This window comes from Triticum aestivum, chromosome 7D (genome assembly GCF_018294505.1).
Source record: "Triticum aestivum cultivar Chinese Spring chromosome 7D, IWGSC CS RefSeq v2.1, whole genome shotgun sequence".
Lineage (NCBI taxonomy): Eukaryota > Viridiplantae > Streptophyta > Magnoliopsida > Poales > Poaceae > Triticum > Triticum aestivum.
This window is the reverse complement of record NC_057814.1, coordinates 578,826,934-578,836,055: the sequence shown is the minus strand read 5'-3', so window position 1 is coordinate 578,836,055 and position 9,122 is coordinate 578,826,934. Positions and strand designations below refer to the sequence as shown.

The following is a 9,122-nucleotide window of genomic DNA, read 5'->3' as shown; positions in this document are numbered from 1 at the left end:
GCCCGCCGTTGCAGCGTCAAAAAAAAATATTTTGACTTTCTTAAAGGATGAAAAATATTTTGTGAGCCGGGAGCATGTGCTGTATGCCCGGACTTACCACAGATCTGGCAGCGCACGGCATCCGGACGAGACTTGCTGGATCCGCCGCGGAGACCTGGATTGTGTGGCTGCGGCTGTGCAAATCATGTACAAAACTATACACGCTCTGGATCATCCAACTTTATTTATCACCTTGTACTAATTTGGACAAGCATTCAACCAAATCTTGGACGACGTTATACTAAATTACATCTAAATTGGAGGAGCAATGAAAGCGTTAAGTTCCTCATAACATAACATATATAGATGCACACAAGTTTTCCATTTTACGTAAATGCAGACATAAGCTTTACTACACCACACATGGATGCAAGCACAAACAGAGACTATGCACTATGCTACCCTTCAACTCTTACTCACATGGGTAGACTTGAGAAGCTCGGTGAGGACCAAAGGGCAGCTTTCTTCAAGGTGCTTATACCCATTTGTCGCCAGCACGCCTCAAGAACAGCAGGCGTGCTGACGATAAACTCGAGACATTTGGCCTTGAGCTTCAAGCAACTGTGCTGCTCCGCCAAAGCAAGAGTGGTCGCTGCGGCGTCGACAGTGATGCCACCAGAGAGCTTTATTTCACAAATCAGCTTGAGCCTCTCAAGCCCATACATGTCAGCGGCCACAAGCAAATGTTGAGCCATCGTCGTCACCTCCTCGAGCGGTCGGTCAAGATCAGGCACCGTGTCAGTGTAGATGAAGTGCAGCATGGCGCTGAATGCCGCCGCCTCCATGTCCTTGATCTCCACGCGTGCTGAGCACTTGTCCTTCATGTCTCCGAAGAACCGGGCCTTGAAAACCGGAGACCTTGCGGCAAGTATGTACCTGTGTGCAGCAAACGACTCGTCGCACGCAAGAAAAGTGACATCGGCTCCCATCTCGCTCTGCAGGAGTTCGCCGAGGTGCTGGTGCAAGTTGGTGGATGGTGGTGCGACCACTTCTTCAGCTGGGATGGTTGGCACTGGTAACTCCCTGAGTACCATGATCGCGCATCGCAGAGTCAACATATCATCCTTGATATAACCGGATGGTATCTTATTTCTGTCCATGAAGACCAGTGCCCCGAAGTCTTGGGGGTGATGGAAGGTTTCTGACACGCCGTACTCATGATACGGCTCAAGCTCCCTGCTGAGATCCACCAGCTGACAGGCCATGCTCGCCCTCACGCCCCACTGTGTGCGGGCTTCGCTGAGGAAGACGAGTTTCAGAGCCACCCATGTGGTGCCCGGATAGTTAAGGACTTCCAGCTCGTACCCATCGACAGTCCATATGGACTTGAGGCAGTAGTCGCCGCCCATGCCTGCGGTCAGGCTGAAGCCGTCGATGTTGAGCAGCCGTGCCGAGCGGGCCACCTGGTTGAGGCTTGTGCAGGCATTTTCCATGGCGAAAGACCGGAGAGGGATTGCAGCTGAAATTTCTTCACTGCTGGAGATGGAACGTTTCTGCGTGGGAACAATTGCAGGTTAGAGCATCTCTATCAGATCCCGTATATCGCTGTCCTGCAAATGTCGTTTACAGTATCCCGTAAACAAAATTTGCGGGACGGCGGACGGATCGGCAAAACAGATCTTGTAAACTTTGCCGAATTTCCAACTCGATTTAAAACATATAGTTCACGCTATCTAGTTCTTCTTAAAACTACTAGGATAGTTCATACATTGCATAGGCTAGTTCATACAAGCAAATTTAAAACAACTAGATAGATAGTTCAAGAGTTAGGCCGTCTAATGGAGGCGCCAAGGGATGACTCACCGCGCCAGTGGTGTAGATGCCTCCGCTGGGCGCGCTTCTGGTCGCGGCCTTGCTTGCGAGTCGCGCCGACGGAGGAGGCAGCGAGGGCAACGGCTAGCCTCCCAGCGTGCGCGAGGTCGATAGGTTGGTCTTCCGGCGTCAGCTAAGAGGACCAATCCGGGCTGTTCCGTGCTCCGGCGGCCGGATTTGGGCCCCGACGAGCCGGACCCTGCTTATCCTATCCAGTGGAAGCGGCGGCCGGGGAGAGGGACTAGGGGTAGGACGGCGCCGCGGTCAAAAAGAGGAGGGAGGTGGTACCTGGGGAGTAGGTGCGGAGGTGGAGGCCGACGCTGCGGGAGGAAGGGAATGGTCGCGCTCTCGCGCCGGCGATTGGCGTTCACGGCGGAAGACCGGGGGTAGTGGGAAGCGAGGGGCATGGAAAAGGACCGGCTTGACCGGCGAACGTTCGTTGGATGGCAATTGCGAACGATTTTGATGGCAAATTGTGTTGGTCAAGGATGACAAATTTAATTAGACAACGCTTCGGTTCAGTTTTTGTCAGGATTTGTCGTGCTTACAAATTAAAATTTACATCCTCATAAAATATAAGTTACTCGCTTCGTTTCAAAATAGATGACTCAATTTTATACTAACTTTAAAGGAGTATCTCATAAAAAATGTTTGATTTGCCATCCCTCTCAACGAACGTCGGCCGAATAGCATTGCCGCATGGAAAATTGATTTACTCAATGAGAGGGTATATTGGATAGCTTCAAGATGAAGGCATTTTCCATGTGTAAGCCACATTTTCACCATCTTATTTTTCTGGACCAGAAAAAGTATTCTAAAGGACCTTTTTGAAAAGGAGGATGATCACCGGCCTCTACATATGGACGATGCATGCAACAATTTTATTAATTATTCACAAAAACTTTACAAAGTATATATATCAGTAAGTATGAAGCCACCGGTTTGGCAACATCTGTCGCTACTCTTATCCACTTGATGAAGGGGTGCCGATTGTCCGAGCCGAATACCAAACAGACCTTGCACTAAAGCCTAACATCTAATGCCGGAGGCCCCAACCAAGCCTCATACCAGGTTTGGGACACACACACTGGTCTGATGCACTCTCGGAGGTTGTCGCCGCCGCCTTCCACCTATCCATCTTCAGAGCAAGTACTGACGCATCGACCTTGCCAGGCCTGTCGTCGACGCCCCACCGCTTCAGAGAACGCCTCCTCCCTACGCGCGTCCACCATCACACATCCGTCGCAGAGACCCTGCCACCGAGACTCCAAGTCGTCGATGCGTCACATTGAATGCTGCTCCATGATACGTCTCCAACGTATCTATAATTTTTGATTGTTTCATGCTATTATATTATCCATCTAGGATGTTTTATATGCATTTATATGCTATTTATATGATTTTTGGGACTAACCTATTAACCTAGAGTCCAGTGTCAGTTTCTGTGTTTTCCTTGTTTTTAAGTATCGCAGAAAAGGAATTCCAAACGGAGTCCAATTGACCTGAAATTTCACGGAGATCATTTTTTGACCGGAAGAAGCCCACGGAGCATCGGAGATGGACCAGAAGAGTCCCGAGGCCACCACGAGGGTGGGGGCGCGCCCTCTACCTCGTGGCCGCCTCGGAGACCCCCTGACTTGTTCCCGACGCCAACACCTCTTATATATACCCAAACTTCCAGAACATAACCTAGATCGGGAGTTCCGCCGCCGCAAGCCTCTGTAGCCATCAAAAACTAATCGGGACCCTGTTCCGGCACCCTCCATGACGAGGAGGGAGTAGTTCATCCTCGGGGTTGAGGGTATGTACCAGTAGCATGTTTCTCCCCCTCTACTCTCTTGTAATGGATTGAGTTTTCCCTTTGAAGTTATCTTATCGGATTGAGTCTTTAAGGATTTGAGAACACTTGATGTATGTCTTGTGATACGTCTCCGTCGTATCTATAATTTTTGATTGTTCCATGCCAATATTCTACAACTTTCATATACTTTTGGCAACTTTTTATATTATTTTTGGGACTAACATATTGAACCAGTGCCCAGTGCCAGTTCCTGTTTGTTGCATGTTTTATGTTTCGCAGAAAACCCATATCAAACGGAGTCCAAACGGGATAAAAACAAACGGAGAATATTTTTGAATTATTTGTGAAATATGGGAAGAAGAATCAACGCGAGACGGTGCCCGAGGGGGCCACGAGGCAGGGGGCGCGCCCCTGACCCTCGTGGGCACCCCGTAAGGCGGTTTCTGCTCTTCTTTGGCCGCAAGAAAGTTAATTTTCGGAAAAAAATCTTGGCGAAGGTTTCAATCCAATCGGAGTTACGGATCTCCGGATATATACGAAACGGTGAAAGGGCAGAAACCAGGAGCACAGAAACAGAGAGAGACAGAGAGACAGATCCATGGACCAGAGGGGAAACCCTTCTCCCACCTAGGGAGAAGGTCATGGAAGAAGAAGAAGGAGGGGGCTCTCTCCCCCTCGCTTCCGGTGGCACTACCGGAGTGCCGCCGGGGCCATCATCGTCACCACAATCTACACCAACAACTTCACCGCCGTCATCACCAACTCTTCCCCCCTCTATGCAGCGGTGTATCCCCTCTTTTACCCGTTGTAATCTCAACTTAAACATGGTGCTCAACGCTATATATTATTTCCCAATGATGTATGGCTATCCTATGATGTTTGAGTAGATCCGTTTTGTCCTATGGGTTAATTGATGATCGTGATTGGTTTGAGTTGCATGTTTTATTATTGGTGCTGTCCTATGGTGCTCTCCGTGTCGCGCAAGCGTGAGGGATCTCCGCTGTAGGGTTTGCAATATGTTCATGATTTGCTTATGGTGGGTGGCGTGAGTGACAGAAGCACATACCCGAGTAAGTAGGTTGTTTGCGTATGGGAGTAAAGAGGACTTGATGCCTTATAATGCTATGGTTGGGTTTTACCTTAATGATCTTTAGCAGTTGCGGACGCTTGCTAGAGTTCCAATCATAAGTGCATATGATCCAAGTAGAAAAAGTATGTTAGCTTATGCCTCTCCCTCAAATAAAATTGCAATAACGATTACCAGTCTAGTTATCGATTGCCTAGGGACAAATAACTTTCTCGTGACAAAAAGCTCTCTACTAAAACTAATTTAGTTGTGTCTTTATCTAAACAGCCCCTACTTTTTATTTACGCACTCTTTATTATCTTGCAAACTTATCCAAAAACACCTACAAAGCACTTCTAGTTTCATACTTGTTCTAGGTAAAGCAAACGTCAAGCGTGCGTAGAGTTGTATCGATGGTTGATAGAACTTGAGGGAATATTTGTTCTACCTTTAGCTCCTCGTTGGGTTCGACACTCTTACTTATCGAAAGAGGCTACAATTGATCCCCTATACTTGTGGGTTATCATCTTGCATGTGCTTATCTATGGTGACAATGGGATATTCATGTGATCTACTTGATGTATGTTTTGGTGATCAACTTGCGGGTTCAGTGACCTTGTGAACTTATGCATAGGGGTTGGCACACGTTTTCGTCTTGACTCTCCGGTAGAAACTTTGGGGCACTCTTTGAAGTTCTTTGTGTTGGTTGAATAGATGATTCTGAGATTGTGTGATGCATATCGTATAATCATACCCACGGATACTTGAGGTGACATTGCAGTATCTAGGTGACATTAGGGTTTTGGTTGATTTGTGTCTTAAGGTGTTATTCTAGTACGAACTCTAGGATAGATTGAACGGAAAAAATAGCTTCTTGTTATTTTGCTACGGACTCTTGAATAGATTGATCAGAAAGGATAACTTTGAGGTGGTTTCGTACCCTACAATAATCTCTTCGTTTGTTCTCCGCTATTAGTGACTTTGGAGTGACTCTTTGTTGCATGTTGAGGGATAGTTATATGATCCAGTTATGTTGTTATTGTTGAGAGAACTTGCACTAGTGAAAGTATGAACCCTAGGCCTTGTTTCCTAGCATTGCAATACCGTTTTCGCTCACTTTTATCATTAGTTACCTTGCTGTTTTTATATTTTTAGATTACAAAAACCTATATCTATCATCCATATTGCACTTGTATCACCATCTCTTCGCCGAACTAGTGCACCTATACAATTTGGCATTGTATTGGGTGTGTTGGGGACACAAGAGACTCTTTGTTATTTGGTTGCAGGGTTGTTTGAGGGAGACCATCTTCATCCTAAACCTCCCATGGATCGATAAACCTTAGGTCATCCACTTGAGGGAAATTTGCTACTGTCCTACAAACCTCTGTACTTGGAGGCCCAACAACGTCTACAAGAAGAAGGTTGCGTAGTAGACATCAAGCTCTTTTCTGGCGCCGTTGCCGAGGAGGTGAGTGCTTGAAGGTATATCTTTATATCTTGCAATCGAATCTTTTAGTTTCTTGTTTTATCACTAGTTTAGTTTATAAAAAAAATTACAAAAAAAAGGAATTAAGGGTGCCTCATATGCTTCATCTTTTTAATATCTTCCGTGAAAATGATGGGAAGGAAAATTGTGCTCAAGTACTAGAAGAAGAATTACATAGAATGCTTGGCATAAAATATGTGAATGATGAGCATGATTGCAATGTTGTTAGTATGAATTCTTTGAATACCTATGATGCTAATGATATGCAAAGCCACAAGCTTGGGGATGCTATGTTTGATGAAGATGATATTTTTTGTCCCCCAAGTTTTGATGAGCAAATTTATTATGATGAAAGCATGCCTCCTATTTATGATGATTATCGTGATGACACGTATGCCATAAAGAATAAACATAACCATGAAACTTGTTATCATGATTTTAATTTTCAATTGGACTAGTTATTTTGTTGAGTTTGCTTCCACTACTATTCATGAGAAGAAATTTGCTTATGTGAAGAGTAATAAAATTTGTATGCTTGTAGATCATGAAAAGAATGATTTATGTGATAGTTATATTGTTGAATTCATTCATGATGCTACTGAAAATTATTATGAGGGAGGAATATATGCTTGTAGGAATTGCAATAATATCAAGTTTCCTCTTTATGTGCTTAAAGTTTTAAAGTTATGCTTGTTTTGCCTTCCTATGCTAGTTGATTATTGTTCCCATAAGTTGTTTGCTCACAAAATCCCTATGCATAGGAAGTGGGTTAGACTTAAATGTGTTAGTAATATGCTTCATGATGCTCTCTTTCTGTTTCAATTCTTATCTTTTGTGCGAGCATCATTGAAATTATCATGCCTAGCTAAAAGGCATTAAAGAAAAGCGCTTGTTGGGAGACAACCCAATATTTGCCCTTACTGTTTTTGTGTGTTCACATGATTATGCTACTGTAGTAATCATGTTTTATAGCTTTTGTTCCAATAAAGTGCCAAGTAAGACCTTTAGGATAGCTTACGGTGATAGTTGTGTTGATCCTGCTGAAAATCAGAAACTTTTGCGCCCAGTAAATTAGTTTTGATAGTTCACAGAAACGTGCTTCTGATTATATTCTTTTTGCTCTGGATTGGTACACAAATTTCTCAGGTTTTCCTAATTTGGTAGGATTTTTGGGGTTACAGAAGTATTCGAGAGTTACAGATTACTACAGACCGTTCTGTTTTTGACAGATTCTGTTTTCTATGTGTTGTTTGCTTACTTTGATGAATCTATGAGTAGTATCGGAGGGTATAAACCATAGAGAAGTTGGAATACAGTAGATATTACACCAATATGAATTTAGAATGAGTTCACAACAGTACCAAAAGTGGTGATTTATTTTCTTATACTAACGGAGCTTACGAGTTTTCTATTGAGTTTTGTGTTGTGAAGTTTTCAAGTTTTGGGTGAAGATGCGATGGACTATGGACTAAGAAGTGGCAAGAGCCTAAGCTTGGGGATGCCCAAGGCACCACAAGGTAATATTCAAGGACAACCAATAGCCTAAGCTTGGGGATGCCCTGGATGGCATCCCCTCTTTCGTCTTCGTTCATCGGTAACTTTACTTAAAGCTATATTTTTATTCACCACATGATATGTGTTTTGCTTGGAGTGTCATTTTATTTTGCTAGGATTTGCTTTCTGTTATTTAGAATAATTTTTTGCATCTTTATTTTCAATAAAAATGTCAAGGATAGCCCTTACCATGCTTATTTTGCAAGTATACATGTTGCTGTTTCAAAAAAGAAAGTTTACCGCTGTTGCAAAAATTCCCTAGAAAAGTCAGAAAATGATAAAATGTTGAAACTTTTTGCATATTGAGCTCTGATAAATTTTCTACAGTGTGGTAGACTTCAATAATTTTTGGAGTTAGGGAAGTATGATGAATCTTGCATTCTTTACGGACTGTACTGTTTTGGCAGATTGCTGTTATGTTTGCATTGTTTGCATATGTTTGCTTGTTTAATGATTCTATTTGAGGATAGGAGTATTAAATATGCAGAGGCATTTAGTATGCAATGTTGAATAATAATTTTTGTGATTTCCTACAATAGAGAATGATAAGGTTTTTGCATTGGCTTATACTAACTTATCTCACGAGTTCTTGTTGAGTTTGGTGTGGATGAAGCTTTCGAGATTTAGGAAACCGTGATATGAGAGGAATGATAACCCACAAGTATAGGGGATCGCAACAGTTTTCGAGGGTAGAGTATTCAACCCAAATTTATTGATTCGACACAAGGGGAGCCAAAGAATATTCTCAAGTATTAGCAGTTGAGTTGTCAATTCAACCACACCTGGATAACTTAATATCTGCAGCAAAGTATTAGTAGCAAAGTAATATGGATAACGGTAAAGGTGGCAATGGTAACAGTAGCAGCTTTGTAGTAATTGTAACAGTGGCAACGGTAAAGTAGCTAAACAAAGGACAGTATGTGAAAAGCGCGTAGGCATTGGATCAACGATGGATAATTATGTCGGATGCGGTTCATCATGTAACAGCCATAACATTGATACGTCTCCAACGTATCTATAATTTTTGATTGCTCCATGCTATATTATATTCTGTTTTGGACATTATTGGCCTTTATTATACACTTTTATATTATTTTTGGGACTAACCTATTAACCGGAGGCCCTGCCCAGAATTGCTGTTTTTTGCCTATTTCAGAGTTTCGCAGAAAAAGAATATCAAACGGAGTCCAAACGGAATGAAACCTTCGGGAACGTGATTTTCGGAACGAACGTGATCCAGAGGACTTGGACCCTACGTCAAGAAAGCTACGAGGAAGCCACGAGGTAGGGGGCGCGCCTACCCCCCTGGGCGCGCCCTCCACCCTCGTGGGCCCCATGTTGCTCCACCGACGTACTCCTTC

At 43.6% G+C, this 9,122-nt stretch overlaps 1 pseudogene; it reads right to left on the bottom strand.

The window, feature by feature from the left end:
- Positions 1-308: 308 nt before the first annotated feature.
- Positions 309-2,273, bottom strand: LOC123164524 (BTB/POZ and MATH domain-containing protein 1-like; annotated as a pseudogene).
- Between the last annotated feature and the right edge of the window lie 6,849 nt (positions 2,274-9,122).